Here is a 19,820-nt window from a genome sequence, read left to right on the forward strand (position 1 = left end):
GAGTGAAATTCAACAAATCACATTAAGGATGTACAAATTCAAAAGCTGTCCAAACAGGTACCTGAAGGACAGAATCCACAACAAATCCTTGCTCTGTTGTCATTCAGCACTCTTCCCCTGTGCCAGACTACTGCAGGGCACAGTGACTGTGCTGCTTCCACTGGTGCAGTCGCGAGTGTTCAGTGAAATTATAAATTATGAAAATATGTGTATAGTTTTATATTTTGGGGGCTTTGTTAATCAAAATCTTTGGCATTATCAGTGAATGGACTCCAGAAGAGCAGGAAGATTCCTGGTTTATCTCTGCCCATACTAACTTTACCTTGATCCTGTACTGGATGTCTTGAAACCAGAATATGACTTATAGTTTGATTTATTCCGTTGATAATGTGCCTTAACAAAGTGTGGCTTTGAGACATAAAATATTCAATTTCAGAATACTTCAACAAACGGATGAAAAAAATCACAGCTTAATCACTATAATAAAAATGTCCTTCATATTAGGGATATACAGATCTCACATGATCATTCAAAAAAAGGTTAAGTTTAACACAGTCTCTGATTCACAGCAAGGAATAGGCACAGAGAAAGCACGTGTGATGTGAATTATAGTCTGGCTGTCTATCCAGGCAAGAGCTTGCATTTCACTTTTGCTAGAGCTAGCGGCAGAATTCTATGCAAGGGCAGTCTCTATTTTTGCAAAACATAGGCAAGTTAAAAGTTCAACAAGCCTACAAGCGCTACTTCCAATACTTAGTTTGCGCCATTGAAATGAGGAACAGCCTTAGCCTTCTTCCCACCTAAAGTTGTTCTGCCCTCAGACTGGGTTCTTTATTAGCCTTCTTTGCCAATAGTGGAAATGATCTGAAGATGGCACAGCTAAACAGCACCTTTAGGGCAATGCAAACTGGGGAAGATTTTGGGTAGAAAAATGGCACAAGACCCTCAATTTGAATTGGGAAACATCCAAGTCTTGAACTCTAAAAGGGGTCAGCTTAAGCACACTTTTTAAAATGTGTTTATCGTAATATATAGTTTGGCTTCTTTTTTTTTTTTTACAATAATTTTTATTCAAATTTTCATAAAACATAGAAAACAAAATCATAAAACATTCAAAGACAAAAAACAAAACAAAACAAAAATGATTAAACAAAAAAAATAAAATGTTGACTTCCCATTTGTCACATATCAAATCAGTTATAGGTCTACAATATATAACAATCCTGTCTCTTAAATCATATTATAAAATCACTTTCCTCCAGTAGTTATCTTAATTAATCATCAAATCTCATAAACATTACTTTATTCTTTCCACAAAAAGTCAAAGAGAGGTTTCAATTCTTTAAGAAATATATCTATCAATTTTTCTCCAAATAAACATGTCAATTAATCCATCTCGTTAATAATTATAATAATCTTATTGTCATAACCATAGACCAAATAAACATTTCGATTAATCCATCTCATCAGAATCTGTTAGGTCCAATAATTTCAATAGCCATTATTCCATTATCCCTATTAGTTCCATCTTCCATCTTCAATAGTCCTGTTAAGTCCAGTAATTTCAGTGTCCAATCTTCCATTATCAGTATTCCATAATAATCTTGCTGTTGTAGCCATAGTCATATAATAAGAGTCTGATGGGAATTTCCTCTATCCCAAATATTTTCTTGCCATCCATTCTGAATAAGTTGCTGAAATACTGTTGTAAAGTCATATCTGTGTTCTTCTTTTTTACAAAATGCACTGGCTCATCTCTTAAGAGTTTTTCCATTGTCACATGGCTGCAGTTAATTCCATAGATTTTCTCTATATCAAGCTCCATCACATCATTCCAGTCCAGAAGATTATCCAAGCCATTGATAACTTTATCTCTAATATCTTCATTAATTTCTTCAGAGATAACGTTAAATTCCAAACAGTAGATTTTATTTCTAAAATCCATAAACTCCAGATCTTTTTCCAATTCCACATTTGTTCCAATCTCCAGGGCTTGTATCTTCCCTTTATTTTTTCTTTTCTCATCTCTGATCTCATTCTCCTCTCTCACAGGATCCCCTATTTCTTTAAGCTCCTGCGTCATTTTGCTCAGTTCAATTTTCAGCTCCTTACTACCCTGTCGCAGGGTTTGTTTCGTTATCTCAATCTCATCCATTATTTTCTGAAACATAGTTACTTCCAGATTCTCAGCCACTTTCTTGATTGCCATTTTTAAAACCACGAAAACAAAGCAAAACAAAAATAAAGAAGAACCACTTCTTATTTCAGCAACAATTGGGTTAATATTCCAGGCTTGATGACATCACAGTATAAACAGAGCAACCTGCCTTATCTCTCTATGTTCAAGAACACAAAACAAATTTAGTTCCCAGCATCAAAACAGTTAGTGGCGTCGTGAAGAAGCAGATTCGTCAAAATAAAATAGACCAAAAAGAGAATAGTCCCAGACAATATAATATTCCTCGGAATAGAAATCAGGAATAGAAATCCCTCTTCTGTTTATTATCTTTAGAATGCACTTCCAGGACAGCTTTTTGCGACAGAAACAGAGATAAGCTGTTAATTTCGTGAATAACAGAGAAGAGTTATAGCTCACCCAGAAGTTGTCCAAAGCCGATCAATCTGACAAATCTCCTTTTGCTGCAACAATTTAAACCAAGTAAAAAAAATAATAGAAAGAAGGGTGCTTGCCTGTTAGTCCGTTCTCTCTTTAAAGAAAAGATAAACGTATCGCTTAAACAGATAGAGCTTGTTCGGAAGTCCGTCCGGCATTGTTGGCTGGACCTTATCTCATAAATTAATGAAATCCAGTCCTCCCAACAAAAACAGGCTTTTGAGGTTGATCTCTACGTTTCTCCCTGCCCGGGAGAAATTTCATCAGTCAAAAAAAAATATGTTCTGACTGATTTATATCTGAATAAGCTTCTTTTGAGGCGGGAGCCCGTCCCAAAAGCAGGCACAAGCGAAGTCATCCTTCCCGGAAGTCCCTATAGTTTGGCTTCTAAAGTCATCATTTTATGCATCTCAGCTGCTCCTTCCCATTTGCCTCCTGCATGAGAGCTATATGGAGCCTCTGGTGCCCTACATGTTGTTTTGGTGGGAATGAAAGAACCCTTTCCTGTTGTCTTGTAGTTGAGTGGTATAGATGCATAACACTTGAGGGTGTTCTGTGCTGTGCACACTACAAAGGCAAGATTTACAGAGCCTTTTGCCTCTTTCTTCATTTTGTGCGGGAGTGATGAATCCTTGGCTCAACCCAAGGCAACCCCCTGTTAAAAATTAGCTTGGGGAGGGACCTTGATCTGTGGTAAAGCACATGCTTTGCCTGAAGAAGGTCTTGGGCTCAATCAGTGGCATCTCTAGTTTAAGAAGGCCAGGTGGAAGGAGATGTGAAGGATGTGGTGCCTGAGACCCTGGAGTAGACAATACCAGGCTAGGTGACCTGATAAAGAACAACTCTCTATGTTTCTAGTTGCTGACAAGTTATAAGCACATCTTCTTTTAGGACCTGCCAGTAGGGTGGGATTTTGTTTTCATATTTGACCAGGTCTCAAAGCAAGTCCTCCCAAGAGGTCTGCAGGGGCCCCTCCAGAACATCTGTTGGATTCATGGTATACACGTTCAATTTGCTTTTGTCTCAACTTTTCTGAAAAATGAGTTTGATTTCCCCATCTCGTTATACTGTTTCGGTGATCTATATTTTATGTGCCTTTGCTTGGCAGACGTGAGAGGAGAAATAAGATGGATGCTAAATTTATATGTTAATTTTAATATTGAAGCTATCCCATGTTTGAAAAATAAGATCAATTCTTCAATTTCATTTCTTATGGGGTGCTGGAGACTGTCATTACAGGCAAATAAAATTATTTCTGAATGCATGCTACCCCAAACTCTCATTCTAGTGGATACATAACTCCCTTGGATATCATTCACTCTCCTTCCTTAAAATGCACTTACTTGAAATGGCATGTTAACATTATCCCAGGACTCTTGGCTTCTGGAATATATATGGCACCTTGACCTTTATATTTGCAAGTTACTAATTTGGCCTTTGAAGATGTTTGTTGCATTGCATCTTGGGAAGGGCCATGACTTGACATCTGCTTGAAGGATTGTGGGCCACAGGTGATGCGATAGCAATCCTGGGTTAAAAGTCCTTGCCAATGCTATTAGAAATGAATGTCAATTGTTTTCATAATGACCATGGAGGCTAGAAGCTATATCCACAAACTGACTTGCATATTGTTTGGCCCTGAAAGTTTTATGATCTTGAGTTGTGAGTGCTTGGTTCTTCATATTGCTGAGGAGAATGACACTTTCCCTGCAATCAGTTGAATGTTTGGTTCAATATGCATATGGCTGATGGCCAGAATGGCCTAAGGTTACAGGATCCCTTTACTGCAACCTCCCGTTCTGAAGCTGCATTCTGTCAGGACACAAGTTTGGCAATGGGTCCAACTAGTGGCCTGGGGGATGTCAGGTGCGGATTTGTCCTTTGCACCACCATCCTGCCCTATGAGGCTGGCTCAAGGCAGTTTGCTACCAGAGGCAAAGGAGAGGGTGCTGTTCCCACCATTCCATATACAGAAGTCAACTGAAGTGGCAGCTGAATCTTACTGCAAAACTGGTTATAGGACTATGTGCCTCCATTGCACCTCAGGGCAGCAGGCATAGCACACACAGAAAGCTCCTCTGTCAGAGAGAACAGTATGGCCAAGGGATGTATGGCCAAGGAGGCTGTGGATGCTGCTACTCCGTCTCTTTCTCCCTGCTCCCCAGCACTCTATCTGCCACCTGAGGCAGCTGCCTCACTCTGCCTCATGGTAAGGCTGATCTTAACCATGCTTTGCTCCACAGAAGAAACTGTATGGGAGCCAGCCACACTACCAAGGCAGCCTCCTTAAGCCAATAGGCCAGAGTGGATCAGGTGCTACTACCTGAACCTTCCACCATTGACTAGAGCAGGGATGGGGAACTTGTGGCGGCTCAGAGGTTGTTGGGCTACAAAACCCAAGATCCCTGATCATTGGCCATGCTGTCTAGAAGAGCTAGGGGTCAGAGCCCAGAGTCCAACTGAAGTCACAGGTTCCCTATCCCCGGAGAGGCTTCTAGGTCCCGCCTGCTTTCTCGTCTAGAAGTCTCCTCTTGCTTATCCTTGCTGGCTACAGATCATCATTGCCTTTGCTTCTGCCTGTGCTTGACTCCACCCCCAACTTAACAGGAGCTGGGTCTTGCTACTGCTACATTGAAGACCTATGGATTCTAATTGGATCAATCTGCATTACACATATAACATTAATGGATCTTCTGGGTACCATCCATTGGGAAGTTCTCATGTACAGTGACACATTTTATTTTAAAAAATTATTTATATGCTGCCTTTCTTGGTAAAGCCCACCCAAGGCAGTGAGTACAACAGTGTGAAATAATCAAAATTGCCAAAGGCAGCAACATTAGCAGTTATTAAAAAGGCAAGTTAAAACAGCAAAGATACTAATAGAACAACTGAACAGAGCTAAGGGTTGTCATAAAATAGACCCACTGAAACTAATGAACCGAAGTTAGTCATGTCCGTTAACTTCAGTGGGTCTACTCTGAGTAGGACTTGTGTTGAATACCACCCTATATTCTGTAATACAGATCATCCCACCCCTGAGGGCAGAGAGTTCTGGGGACTACCAGAGAAAAAGGCCCCCATCTCTTTTGCCCATCAACCAAATTTATTTCAGAAGCAGACATACAAGCCGGGCCTCTGATGTAGATCTCAAAATCTGGGCAAGTTTATGTGGGTGCAGGCTACCCTTCTAATGACTTGGTCCTGAACCACTGAGGACATTTAAACAATAAGACATTGGAATAATAGGAGCTGGAGAAAAGTGCTACTGTTCACTTCAGTGGGACAACTTAATAATATTGTGTAATCCACAAAATAGTTTACAAAGAAGGGCTTTGGATGGAACCCAGTGTCATCCTATTAATTTTTTGCCTAAGTTAACTGCTTGGTGGACTTCAGTTTTATGGTGATCCATAAAATATGTCTTCTTTTTTTTAACCCTCCTTTTGTCACATTAGAACACACCATTACTTGTGACATCAGCATGCTGGGTTCAGGTGAGACATGTTGCTCCTCAGATTAGTATTGGTGTAGTTTCATTTGCTTCTTCACACGGATCACACACTGATCCTTGTAGTAATGAGATGTGAATGAACTTCTCTCAGACCCTTAACTAGCTTAGCTTTCACTTTCTGGGAATAAGCATCATTGCCTTTCCAGCCTTAGATTCCTTCAAGGTGCAAGGAAGAAATTACCCAAAGGGCTGCTGTCTCCAAGAAAACACCTTGTCTAAGTTCACCCTGAAGTATACAACACTTCATGTCCAGCTACGACCCAGAGGGCTTTATTAAAGCCACAACAGTCAAAACTAAGGGAAGAACATGGAACAAGCTCCACAGCAAAAATGAATAGAAATGTCACACTTCCAGTGTACTCCTAGCCATTAGAGGGCGAAGACATTCTGATGTGTTTACTCCTGGAAAGTTGGAGTCTTCCTTTTTTTGATCTGAGTGCCTACCTCATGATTAGCCAATATAGGAACAATCACAGTAACCCAGGGATAGCTCAAAGCTCACACATTTATTCTTAAACATCATGCGGCATGAGCCTGTGCATTCCTACATAGGAATAAGTCCCATTGGACTTCAATTGTCCTGACCACAAGTAACGTGGCCATAGAATTAAGTAGCCTTAGCCCAGCCTTCAGGCAGGAGCTTGCAATATGTTTCTTTGCTCCTTTCTTGAGTATTTCTGCTGCTAAGCCCTCACAAAACCAGTTTGGCCTGGTCTCCGCCTCCTTCACCCCATTCAGCTTGGTAGTGGGAGGAAGGCCCATCACTCTCCTTTGTATTTATATAAGCAGACTTTTTCTGGCAGAGAATATCAGATAAAAAAGGATTAGGTTGTTCCAGCCTCTTTTGGGTTGGATTAACAACCAACTGTCTGGGAAACATCCTTCCCTGGGCTCCTGCTGGGAGGAAGAGCAAGATATAAATCAAATCATCATCATCATCATCATCTTAAGCAGCCTGATCAATCACAAAGACTCTGGCAGCTTCCCCCAAATATGTTAATGAGCTCCTTCCATGCATATTTTGGGTACTCTTTTAATTGCATAAAAGAATTGCTTTTAATTGACAGACAGAGCTTTTCAGGTCTCTTTTTATACCTCAAAAGATTATATCCCCTTAACTCCTGTTCCACCTGGGCCATTTCTCATCTTCCTTTTCATTATCCCATTTCCTGCAAGACATAAAAATATGAAATAATATCCAAAAATATCCCAAGAAGCTCAGATTTTGTAACCAAGATAAATTAGGAAAAAATGCAACAAAATAGGTCTAACAAGTGGGACCTGCAACAAAAGGCTGCAGTGTGGAGTGCTCCTGGTCAGGGTTCCAGCTAGTCATGTCGTCTTTCAAAATACTCTACTCTATTCCATCTCCCTTTCCTGTTTTCTGTCCCCCCCATGAGTCAGTAGGGATTTTTTAGTCACAGTCCACATGAACTGGGCTATTTTAAGGTACCCCTTGGTTAGTCCTCCTCCATGTTTGTGCTTCTGCAAATTTTGGGGTTATGCCAAGCATGCTGACCCCTCTCTTTTGTGTCTGAATGATGCTATTTTGGCTACATAAGGATCTACTATAAGAGAATGAATTTGCCATCTCAGGAGTCACCAGCCTTTTGCAAATGGGAGAAACTCTTTTGTGCATCATCCACACTTCAAGCAACATAGCAACCTGCTTTTTTGGCTGCTACAGAATTCATGCTTCAAGCCTAATTTCAATGTGGGGAGGGGACCTGCAGGCACCAGCCATATGTGCACCCTCGGGAGCCGCGTTGGTGACCCTTTTGCTATGTATCATATTGACCCTAACATAGGTGGCACTCACGTTCCATACAGGCCAATTTTGTGGGGAAAGTGCAACTTGTATCCAGGTCAATATAGTATAGGACTGGAAGATAGTTATACTGCTTATAGCTTTCATTTTCTAGGATCTGGATCTTTTGAGTGTAGTCTCCTTTTTTTTCTAATTCTGCTTTTCTAGGTCATATCCCCGACACCCAAATATCATGTGATAGCAGCCAAAGAAATGGTTAGTACAGGTCAGCTTTGTGGGAAAGAAGGAAGAATCTGAGTTTAAGTTCAATAGGTGGCTGATCCTGTTGAAGATTCTAATACTTACCATGTTAGGGGACACATGTGCAGGAACACATTCTGTAGGGATCACAGCATGTACAGTCCTGGGTGCAGCCTGCCTCTAGGCAGATAGTGGGTGATGCACATCCTTGATGGATCAGGCACATTCGTATTATCAGCAGGGCATTATGTGTGCCAGGGCTCACCAGGGGTTAGTATAATTTCTGTTTAGAATGCCAGGACTCAACCTTAGGACATGTTAAGGAAGGATAGATAAAACTGAGCAGGTGCAGGATTAATTTCCTTCACCCTGTCCTCAAACAGCAGGGATTAGAGCAACACTCTTCTCCATTAGAGGGTAGTATTTCCCAACAGATATTTTCTTTTCTCATAAATTAGGCACTGGTGATTATAAGGAACAAATCATTTTTTTAAAAATGCTTTTTATTAGGTTTTCAAACTATAACAATGTTCAGTATAACTAACATTACATGGCACAATATATATAACTATAATTAAATCATGTTTATGATTTCACAAAAGTTTTGGGTGAATTAGTTTTCTGTATTTTTGTCAACAGGGAGAAATCACAAAAAGGAATGATTACATACCAGAGCTGTTACTCTGAAGGAGCAAATCATTTTCTTAAAGATATTGTGGTTGCGAACAACTGCTTCAAAATTTGTATTAACATTTTGAAAACCAACAATACTAAGGTGAAGTTTAAATGTGCAGTGTTGAGATGACAAGTGGCTGCAAGCAGGCTCTTTTCGACACTGAAAAATATAGTCCTAGGTAGAAATAACATGTCTGAGAATGCTCGGTAAAAATTGACTAAATATTTCCCACCCAAAATCTGGAATCGGAAGACTCTGTCACTATGTCCCTGATGAAGTTTAATAGAGAATGCAAATAAATGCAACATGGATTTAAAACAAATTCCAGCTTGGGTATATTAAAGTGATGTGATGTGGGCAACCTTTGGCATTAGGCTAAAATGATCAGGAAGTGACAACATTTTGTTCTTTTAGGAGAGAGACCCCCCACCCCACCCCGCCTCTGTACTTTGTATGAATAATCTTGAGACAATGGCTCCACCTAGTGATCATATAATCTGGGCACTAGTTTCTGCAACTATTTAATGAGAGCAGCTGAAGCCACAGAGGAATAAAAGTAGGTTATTGGTGAGGATATAGCTTCACAATACTTTGGACACAGCTTGAGTGCATTGCTTTTTATGGGCAAATATGTTCTCCTGCCTACACACCTGATATTCCCAAGCTACAGCAGTTAGAATGTAGACCACAAATTCTTTGCTGGAAATGTCCCGTAATAATATCTCTGTAGAAAGAATTCAGAACCTTTCTTACTCAGAAGCAAGCAGTCTGTGTATTCCTGAGATTCTGGTCTCTTCCTTCATAGGGCAAATTAATGTGGGACTTCAACAGTGTGAAAATGGATAATGGAAATTGGATGATTTGGATGTGATGTGACACATCAACTTGCGTATCTCACTGTAGCTCCTAGGTTAAGATGTAGCCTAAAGGTTTAGCTGTGGACAACACACACTGTTTATATTTTGTTTTCTTTGATATCCTTCAATTCATGCCCAATATTTGTTTACTGTGATGTAACTTCCTGTTTTCCCCTCTTCTCTTCTTCCTTGTTGTTAGCATATCTTCCATTAGCCACAGGTGACAGAAGCCATGAGAGGCGTCTCTACCAGAACATACTAATCATGGACTGAACCTATTATCTACCTCTATTCCTTTTCTCTCCAAGCTGAGCATGTATCACTGATACATGAAAGGGTGTGAGTAAAAAACTATTTCATACTTTTTACTTTTTAAAAAATACTTTTATTTGTGCATTTTCAATAGTGAATACAAACAATCTTATTCAAAGGAACCCCTAACTCCCTCCTCCCCCCAGACATTCCATGTGTGTATATTATTCACAAAGAGGTAGTTATTTAACAAGTTATGTGTAAGTATTATGGTCAGTTGTAGGCTTTAGTTAATGTTATATGTTCATTGTCTCAGCAGGTTACTCCAGAGATTGCCATGAGTTATGGAGGTGTCCTAGACGTGTTGCCTCTAATATGTTGAATAAAAATGTACCAAGTTTCCTCAAAGTCATCTTTGTTTGATGTGCCTTTTAGAGCCTCAAGATGCTTAGAGAGTTTTTCCAGTTCTGAATGTGTTCCTGAAATATTGTTGTAAAGTCATATCTCTGTTCTTCTTTTTTACGAAATGCACTGGCACATCTCTTGAGAGTTTTTCCATTGTCACATATCTGTAATTAATTCCATAGATTTTTTCTATGTCAAGCTCCATCATATCATTCCAGTCCAGAAATTTATCCAAGACATTGATAACTTTATCTCTAATATCTTCATTAATTTCTTCAGAGACAACGTTGAATTCCAAACAGTAAACTTTATCTCTAATATCCATAAACTCCAAGACTTTTTCCAATTCCACATTTGTTCCAATCTCCAGGGCTTGCATCTTCCCTTTAATTTTTCTTTTTTTTTCATCTTCTAATGTTTGTCCAGTTATATCTCTGATCTCATCAACTTCCTTTCTCACAAGATCCCCTATTTCTTTAAGCTCCTGCATCATTTTGCCAAATTCAATTTTCCTTTCCTGTCTGCCCTGTCTCAGGGTTTGTTTCGTTGTCTCTATCTCATCCATTATTCTCTGAAACATAATTACTTCCAGGGTCTCAGCCACTTTCTTGGTTGCCATTCTTAAAACCACGAAGAAAAAAAAAGAACCACTTCTTGTTCCAGCAACAATTAGGTTAATATTCCAAGCCTGATGACATCACAATGTAGACAGCACAGCCTGCCTTATCTCTTATATGTTCAGGAATGCAAAACAAATTTAGTTCACAGCGTCAAAACAGTTAGTGGCATCGTGAACAAGCAGATTCGTCAAAATGAAATAGACCGAAAAAGAAATAATCCCAAACATAAAATACTCCAAAGTTCTTAAATCAAATTTATTTATTTTTCTCCTTGGAATAGAAATCCCTCATCCATTTGTATCTTTAAAATGAACAATTCCCAGCCAGCTTTTTGCAATAGAAACAAAGATAAGCTTTTTCAATTTCTTTCCTCCTTAATTTCGTGAACGAAAGAGAAGAGTTATAACTCACCCAGGAATTCTTTATAGCTGATTCATTGACAAATCTCTTTTTGCTGCAACAATTTAAACCAGATGATAAAGATAGAAAGAAGGATGCTTGCCTGTTAAAGTCCGTTTTTCTTTGAAGAAAAGATAAACGTGTCACTTAATCAGTTAGAGCTTGTTGGAAATCCGTCCGGCATGCTGGCTGAACCTTCTCTCATAAACTAATGAAATCCATTCAGAATTGATGGCAAAGAAATATTTGTGATAAAGGAAATTCCCATCAGACTCTTACTATATGACTATGGCTATGACAGCAAGATTACTATGGGATACTGATAACTATGGCTATGACAGCAAGATTACTATGGAATATTGATAATGGAAGAATGGATATTGAAATTACTGGACTTAACAGGACTATTGAAGATGGAAGATGGAATTAATATTGATAATGGAAGAATGGCTATTGAAATTATTGGACCTAACAGATTTGATGAGGTGGATTAATCGATATGTTTATTTGGACTATAATCTATGGAATTAATTACAGATATGTGACAATGGAAAAACTCTCAAGAGATGTGCCAGTGTATTTCGTAAAAAAGAAGAACAGAGATATGACTTTACAACAATATTTCAGCAACACATTCAGAATTAATGGCAAAGAAATATTTGTGATAAAGGAAATTCCCATCAGACTTTTATTATATGACTATGGCTATGACAGCAAGATTACTATGGGATACTGATAACTATGGCTATGACAGCAAGATTACTATGGGATACTGATAATGGAAGAATGGATATTGAAATTACTGGACTTAACAGGACTATTGAATGGCTATTGAAATTATTGGACCTAACAGATTTGATGAGATGGATTAATCGATATGTTTATTTGGACTATGGCTATGACAACAAGATTATTATGGGATACTGATAATGGAAGAATGGCTATTGAAATTATTGGATTTAACAGGATTATTGAAGATGGAAGTTGGAATTAATATTGATAATGGAAGAATGGCTATTGAAATTATTGGACTGAATAGATTTGAACGAGATGGATTAATCGACATGCTTATTTGGAGAAAAACTGATAGATTTATTTCTCAAAGAATTGAAACCTCTCTTTGACTTTTTGTGGAAAGAATAAAGTAATGTTTATGAGATTTGATGATTAACTAAGATAACTACTGGAGGAAAGTGATTTTATAATATAAGTTAAGAGACAGGATTGTTATATATTGTAGACCTATAACTGATCTGCGACAAATCGGAAGTCAACATTTTATTTTACTGTTTAATTATTTTTGTTTTGTTTTGTTTTTTGTCTTTGAAAATTTGAATAAAAATTAATGATAAAAAAAAAGATGCTTAGAGAGTTTTTCCGTAAGTGTAATGGTCCATATTTTCCAGAGCTTGGAAAAGTTACTTTTTTGAACTACAGCTCCCATCAGCCCCAGCCAGCATGGCCAGTGGATTGGGTTGATGGGAGTTGTAGTTCAAAAAAGTAACTTTTCCAAGCTCTGATATTTTCTCACACCATGCCTCCACTGTCAGATTAGGAGCTGTCTTCCAATTAAGACCTGTGTGGCAGCTACCATAAAAAAGTTAATAATTCTTTAAACAATAAATCCTTAAAATCTTCAGTAAGTTTAATAATGTTAGCCTGGGATCACAAGGAACCATCTGACCTATAATAAGACTCACTTCATCTGTATTAAACTACAGAATTGTTAAACCTTCTCACAGGTCCACCACATGTGAAAATAAAATCCCAGTTGCTGGTTTGATTTTGGATTTATTTTATGACATCTGAGAGGTGTGTAATGACATCTATGTAGTATCTATATCCCTGTACCCCAAGACAGGAAAAGTCTTGGGAAGACATAATGTTTGCTGATACAGATTTTAATGGCCATTTCCCCCAAAGTTTGTGCCATTCAAGCTGGTTCAATTCTACAGTTCAAATCTGATTCCCACAGTGATTTTAAAGAGTCCAGATTGCCTGCCATTACATCACAGAGAATTTTATAGATATGTGATAGTAATTTTTTGGAGGTGTATGCTGTGTTTAAAAACAGTTGTATTGGTTTGAGTGATCTGATGGCCTGAGACCTCACTATAGGATTAGATGCAAAGTGTATTACTTGGTGAATTGTCAGCCAGTCTTTCTATAAGGGTCCCAGTTTTTCTTTTAGTTGAGTACCTGTCAGTGGAGTCATGCCTATATATAAGTCCCTAACTGTATATAGATCTTTTTGTTTCCAGCCATTGAATTGTTGTTCCCTAGTTTTGTTATAAAACATGGGATGATGGCAAAAAGGTACAAGAGAGACGGCTGGAGGCAGACGTTTAATCCAAGCAGTTCAGACCTGAAGGTTTGCAAATGCAAAAGAATTTAAAATATTTTTTAAAACTACAGGGTGGTGTGTCAGAAATGGAAGAGCTGCTGCCTGTTTTCTGTTGAAAGAGTCAAACTCCAGTGAGATCCACCTACATTGCTGTGAATGTTTCATCATTAAAAGTGTGCACCGTATATGGGCTGCATCATGATGCCATGTCAAATTTGGTATTCCAAGTCCTCCCAATTTTGTTGATTTATATAAAATATTATTCCTAAATCTTGCTCTCTTATACTGATGGATGAAATTATTTGTTTTGCCATTTCCCAATATTTTTATGTTAATTTGAATTGGGAGGACCTGGAATAGAAAATTGAAATGTGGTAATACTGACATTTTTACAGCGGCTATCCTGTCTAACCAAGAAAGCTGAAGATTGTTCCATTTTTCCATGTCTAGTTTAAGAGATCTTAAAATCCATCTTCTTCATCATTTTCCATTTTTGTGTAATAAGTACACCAAGGTACTTTATGTGTTTGGGACATAATTTAATTTTAGATAATTTGTGTATCAGGCGGTGATACATTAGTATTCAGCATTTCAGATTTTTTGTAGTTAATTTCCATTCCTGATACGCCACCATAACCTGCAATTTCTTTGAGTGCTGCTGGTGAAGAAGACAATGGATTTTCTAACGTTAAAGCAACATCATCTGCAAAGAGATTTATTTTATGGACTGAATCTATGGATTTTATTCCCTGTACTAACTCATTCTGGTGAATTTTATTTGCCATAGGCTCCATACAGAGGGCAAAATGCAGGGGCAACAAGGGGCATCCCTGCCTTGTGCCCTTCCCAATGTTGAATTTAGCTGTGTCCCAGCCATTTTTAGTCAAATAGAGGCTTGGCTGCCTCATGAAAACCATGATGAATTCCTTCGGGAATGACCTTTTTTCCAGTAAAGCACATAGGAAATCCCAGCTTAATTTGTCAAACGCCTTGCTAAAGTCAAGTGAAACTACAGAGATAGGCTTTTTTGTTCATCTGGCATAATAAATTATGTTTATTAATTGTCTAATTGGGTCAACTATGTGTCTGCCCCAATGAAGCCAACTTGAAGGGCTGGCACCAAAGGGCAGCCAAGTCGGGCCCTGGTTGAGGGCCCCTGTGGCCCAGAGGGGCCCTCCATAGGGTGTGGGGGTAGCGCTCCCCTTTCATGATCCTCGGCAGGGTCAATTCCTGACCCTGCCGCAGATTGCAGAGACAGAGCTCCCAGCCCCCCCGACTGTGAGGGCCCGTGGTGCCTGCCCGCGCCACCTACCTCTCCTCCCTTTCTGCAAATTCCCTGCACACTGTGCACACAGCTGTCATCAACCAAGCTCTCTAAGGGGCTGATGCCCCTACCACCATCTTGACTGATGACAGGCATATGCACACACGCAGCGTAGCGCACATGCATGCCATCAACAAAGGTGGCGGGGGTGTCAGCCCCTTAGAGAAGTCTCCACTGCCACCTTGGTTGATGGCAGTGACCTGATCGCCCAGCACACAGGGCATTCACAGAAAGAGAGAATAGGTAGGTGGAGCGGTGCCGCATGGTCTGGGGGGGCTGGGACCGGGGGGCCTGGAACAGGCTGGCGCTCAAGGACCTAGTCACACCTGGTGTTGGCCCTGCCAACTTAATCTTTATCTATAACAGCAGGTAAGATCAGAGCTAGCCTGTCTGCCAATATATTGCTAAACGTTTTTGCATCTTGATTTATAAGGGCTACAGGTCGGTATGAATCTACTTGTGTTGGATCCTTTCCTGGTTTTAAGAGAATCACTAAACATGATTGCTGCCAAGTGTGTGGTATAGGTTTGCCTGCCATTATGGAATTAAATAAAGTTTTCAGTTTGGGTTTTATTTGTTCTTTGAAAACTTTATAAAACTGTGATGTGAATCCATGGCTAGTTTCATGTTTTTGAAAGCTTTGTCAATGTCCTCATCTGAAATTTGCTTTATCAGGTAGTGTTGTTGATCTATAGCTATTTTTCAAAACTTTGCATCACCCAAATAGGCATTGATAGAGGTGCTATCAATTGATCTTGTTTTGTATAAATCAGTAAAGAATGCTTGAAACTTTTCTCCTATTTGTTCTGTCATGTATGATTGCTCTCCTGTGGATCCTTGTATATTTGCAATCCTATTTCTTGTGATTTTCTTTTTGAATTTATAGGCAAAAAGTCTGAATTTTTTATCACTTTGTTCATAATATTTTTGATTAGTAAATTGCATAGCAGTTGCAATTTTCCCAATTTCTACATTTGCCAATTCAGTCCTTTTTTGACGCAATATCCTATAAATCTGTTTACTGCCTGTTTGTTTATTATTGTTTTTGAGATTCTTAATTTTGTTTCGGAGTCTAGTTCTTGAGGCCTATCTTGTTCTTTTTAGATGAGCATATTCACTTATCAAATGACCCCTCGTTACTGCTTTCATTGAGTCCAAAATTGTAGCCTCGGATACTCATTGGTGTCATTTATTGTGAAGTAATTATTAATTTCCTCTTTCATTTTATCCACTATGGGTCTGCTAAATAATAAACAGGGATTCAGTTTCTATGATATAGTCTTTGGAGGACAGTTCATTAAATGAACAGTGGCAACAACAGGCACATGATCTGAGGGACCGAAGAACCTATATAGGAGGAAAATATTTGTCCAGCCAGATTTTTTGTGCTTAATAAGTAATCTATCCTCGTGTACGAATTGTATCTGTGGGGAAAATATGTGTAATCTAAGTCTGTAGGATTTTTTTCTCCCTATATATCTATCAGATCAGCAGCATCAAGAATATCTTTTAAATTAGAATCTTCACAAATCAGTTTTTCTCGCTTTCCCTCGCCTATCTTTTTGTGCATCACTGATCAATTTAAATCTCCACCAAAAATTATAGTTCCTTTTGCAAATTGTGTATGTGATCAAAGAGTTTGTTGTAAAATGTCTCGTTGACCATTATTAGAGCTATATATAGAACCTATAGTTATTTCAACAATTTGTATTAGCCCCTTAAAAAAAAAAATCTGCCCTGAGGGTCAATTAATGTATCTTGCACCACTAGGCCCAAACTGTTGACAGTTCAAATTGCCACACCTCTAGCCTTGGAGATGCCTGAGGCCATATGTCATTTGCCCTGGGTGCAAGGAATCAAAAGTTTTAAATCTGTGGATTTTTGTTTTGTGAGTTTCTTGTACCATTGTAATGTCTGGAGCTTCTTTTTTTAATGCAGACTATACTGTTCTCCTCTTAACTGGATTGTCCATACCATTAATATTCTATATTCTATGTACAGACTTTCAGACCCATAATATTAATGTTAAAATTAGTATAGATCTACCCTTTCCATTAATTAGTAATATAAAACACTTAGCAATAAGCCACAGGCTTGGTATCATCAAACACTGAGAGACATCTTTTTCTGCTCAAACTGACCAACTTATAGCCCTCCAAGAGTGATGTTTGGTCTCTTGAACTGCTGAAAGAAATCAAGAATTCTTTAGCACTAAATTCCAGAGACAATTCAAGTATACAAATGAATATGTATAACAAAAATACACTTGGAATATACACCTCTTCAACACTGAACAATCCTCCATCCTCCAATTTCCCCCCAACAAACAAGCCTCCTTCCATGGACTCTACAAACCCACAGTCTGTCCATTCCCTCAGGAGAGGAAATGATGGATAGGGAGTTTAGGTAGAGGATGTTTTTACCACCTCCCCCTGCTCCATACCGCTATTATTACTGTCCTCCGCACAACAGAAAAACAACCTCAAGTTTCTTTCCTGTAAACTAATTATAGCAAACCAGTTATTCTAAGTCAGTCAAACATTAACAAGAACACCCATTTTTGTTGAGCTGTCATAGATGTCATAAGTAGGCTTAAGAAAGCACTTCTCTTCAAATATACATCCCAGGCGTGGATGTTTTCAGGTTCTATTATCCTTTTCCTTTCTCAGCTTCTTTTTCTTATTTTTCTTGGTCTTTCTTTGCCAGTCATACAGATGGTTGCAGACTTGTTCTGGGTCACTGAGATCATTGTGGTCTGAGTCTGACTCCTCTTCTTCTTGATTAAGTTTCAGCCTCACAAGTAATTTTTTGCTTCTTCGTGGGTAGTAGCAGTCAAGGTAGTTCCATTACTGATTGCAATCAGTTTGAAGGGGAATCCCCGCCTGTATCTCATTTCAGCATGCCTCAGCTTTTCAGTGTACTTCTTGAACTGCCTTTTCTGCAGTGTTTCACTACACAGATCTTGAAAAAGGTAATTTTTTTCTCCAGCACACGTAAGATCAGGGTTTGCTCCAGATTCATGTTTTATTTTATCTTTCACTTGGTAATGGTGGGATCTCATTATAATGTCTCTAGGACACTGTCCCTGAGGTGGCTTTGGAGCTAAAGCCCTGTGAATGCGTTCAGTGTCTTTCTCTTCCAAATGTATATAGGTGAAGGTATCATTAGCCCAAGTGATAAAGAAAGAAAGGAGATTTGGGCTCCCTGCTGATTTAGGAATCCTCCGGGCCCTCAGGTTATTTCTGCAGTTGCAATCCTCACATTCAGACGTCCTTTGGTGAATGTCTGAAGTTGCCCTTTGTAATGCTGAAAGGGCAGTTTTATGTTTTAGGCCAAGATCGAGGGCTGCGTCTGCTGTTTTAGTGATCTTCTCTGAAAGGCTCTTGATCTTTGTCTTCAAAGGATTAATTGCAGCCATCCACCAGGCTGATTTTTGCACCATGGTAGGGCCTTCCTCCTGGTCCTCCAGGCTGCTGTTGCATTGCCTTTCCAGGTGCTTATGAGAAATGCTTTTGTCTGTCGATTTGAGTTGTTTTTAGCTTATATTTTAAGTGGCATGAGTGGGAGCAGACAGTCTAAACTGCCATCTTAGCTGATGACATCATCACCCCACCCCTATACTTTTTACTAAAGGACACTTTGTTTCAGATTCTGTGTGAGGAAGAAGGTGGGACTGGTTAGTGCTCAGTTCTATTTTGCCAGTTTTACTCTGCTAGAGATAGAACTACATTTGTTTTTATCTCATAAAATCCAACAAAATGCAACCTTGCTTGTTCTCCTTGATCTCTCAGTGGTTTTCAGTAGTGTTGACCACAGTATCCTTCTGCAGAGTCTCTGGGAGGTGGAGGTTGGAGACACTGTGCTTCACTGGTTCCGCTCATGCCTCCAATGCCACTTCCAAAAAATACATGGCTATTGTGTGGCATCATGGGAACTGTCCTGTGGTGTTACACAGGTTCCATCTTGTCCTCCATGGTACCTAACATCTATATGAAGTCATGGGGAGCTGTCATGAGGAGATTTGGAGTAAATTGCCATCAATATGCAGATGACACCCAGCTCTACTTCTCTATTCCATCTCAATTGGGAGAGACGGTTGAGGTGTTGAACTTGGGGGTGGTGATGGGCTGGATGTAGGCCAATAAACTGAGGCTGAATCCTGAAAAGACAGAGATGTTATGTGTCCAGACTTCTTATGTCCATGAGGTGAGCAGACAGCCTGTTCTGGATAGGGTTGCTCTCCCCTGGAAGAAGCAGATCAGCAGCTTGGGGGCACTCCTGGATCCAGCATTGTCACTGGAAGCTTGGGTGGCCTCAGGGGCTTAGTGTGCCTCTTTCCAGCTCCAGCTGGTTTGCCAGCTTTGGCTCCTTTTGTACAGAGATGACTTAACCACAGTACTCTATGCTCTGGTAACTTCCAGATTGGATTATTGCAATGTGCTCTACATGGGGCTGCACTTGAAGACAAAAGACTGCCTCCTTCCCTACAGATCCTCTCAGCCATTGAGATCAGCAGAAGGGTAGTTCCACGGCCCTCAGAAGCTTGGGTGGTGGTGGCCTGAGAGAGGGCATTCTCTGTGTCAGCCCCAAAATGGCAGAATTCCCTCCCACAGAGGTGTGTCTGGCAACTTAACTGTACAGTTTTTGACAAATGCTGAAGATGCACCTCTTTGCCCTGGCCTTTGACATCTGAGATATCTATTTTTAGGACCCACACTATTTTCTGTGATGTGATTTTAGATTGTATTTAACTGTTTTTAATTATGCATTTAAAAACTTTTGTGACCCACCCTGGGGCCTTTGGGTG

This window comes from Rhineura floridana, chromosome 1 (assembly GCF_030035675.1).
Source record: "Rhineura floridana isolate rRhiFlo1 chromosome 1, rRhiFlo1.hap2, whole genome shotgun sequence".
In the NCBI taxonomy this organism is placed as follows: domain Eukaryota; kingdom Metazoa; phylum Chordata; class Lepidosauria; order Squamata; family Rhineuridae; genus Rhineura; species Rhineura floridana.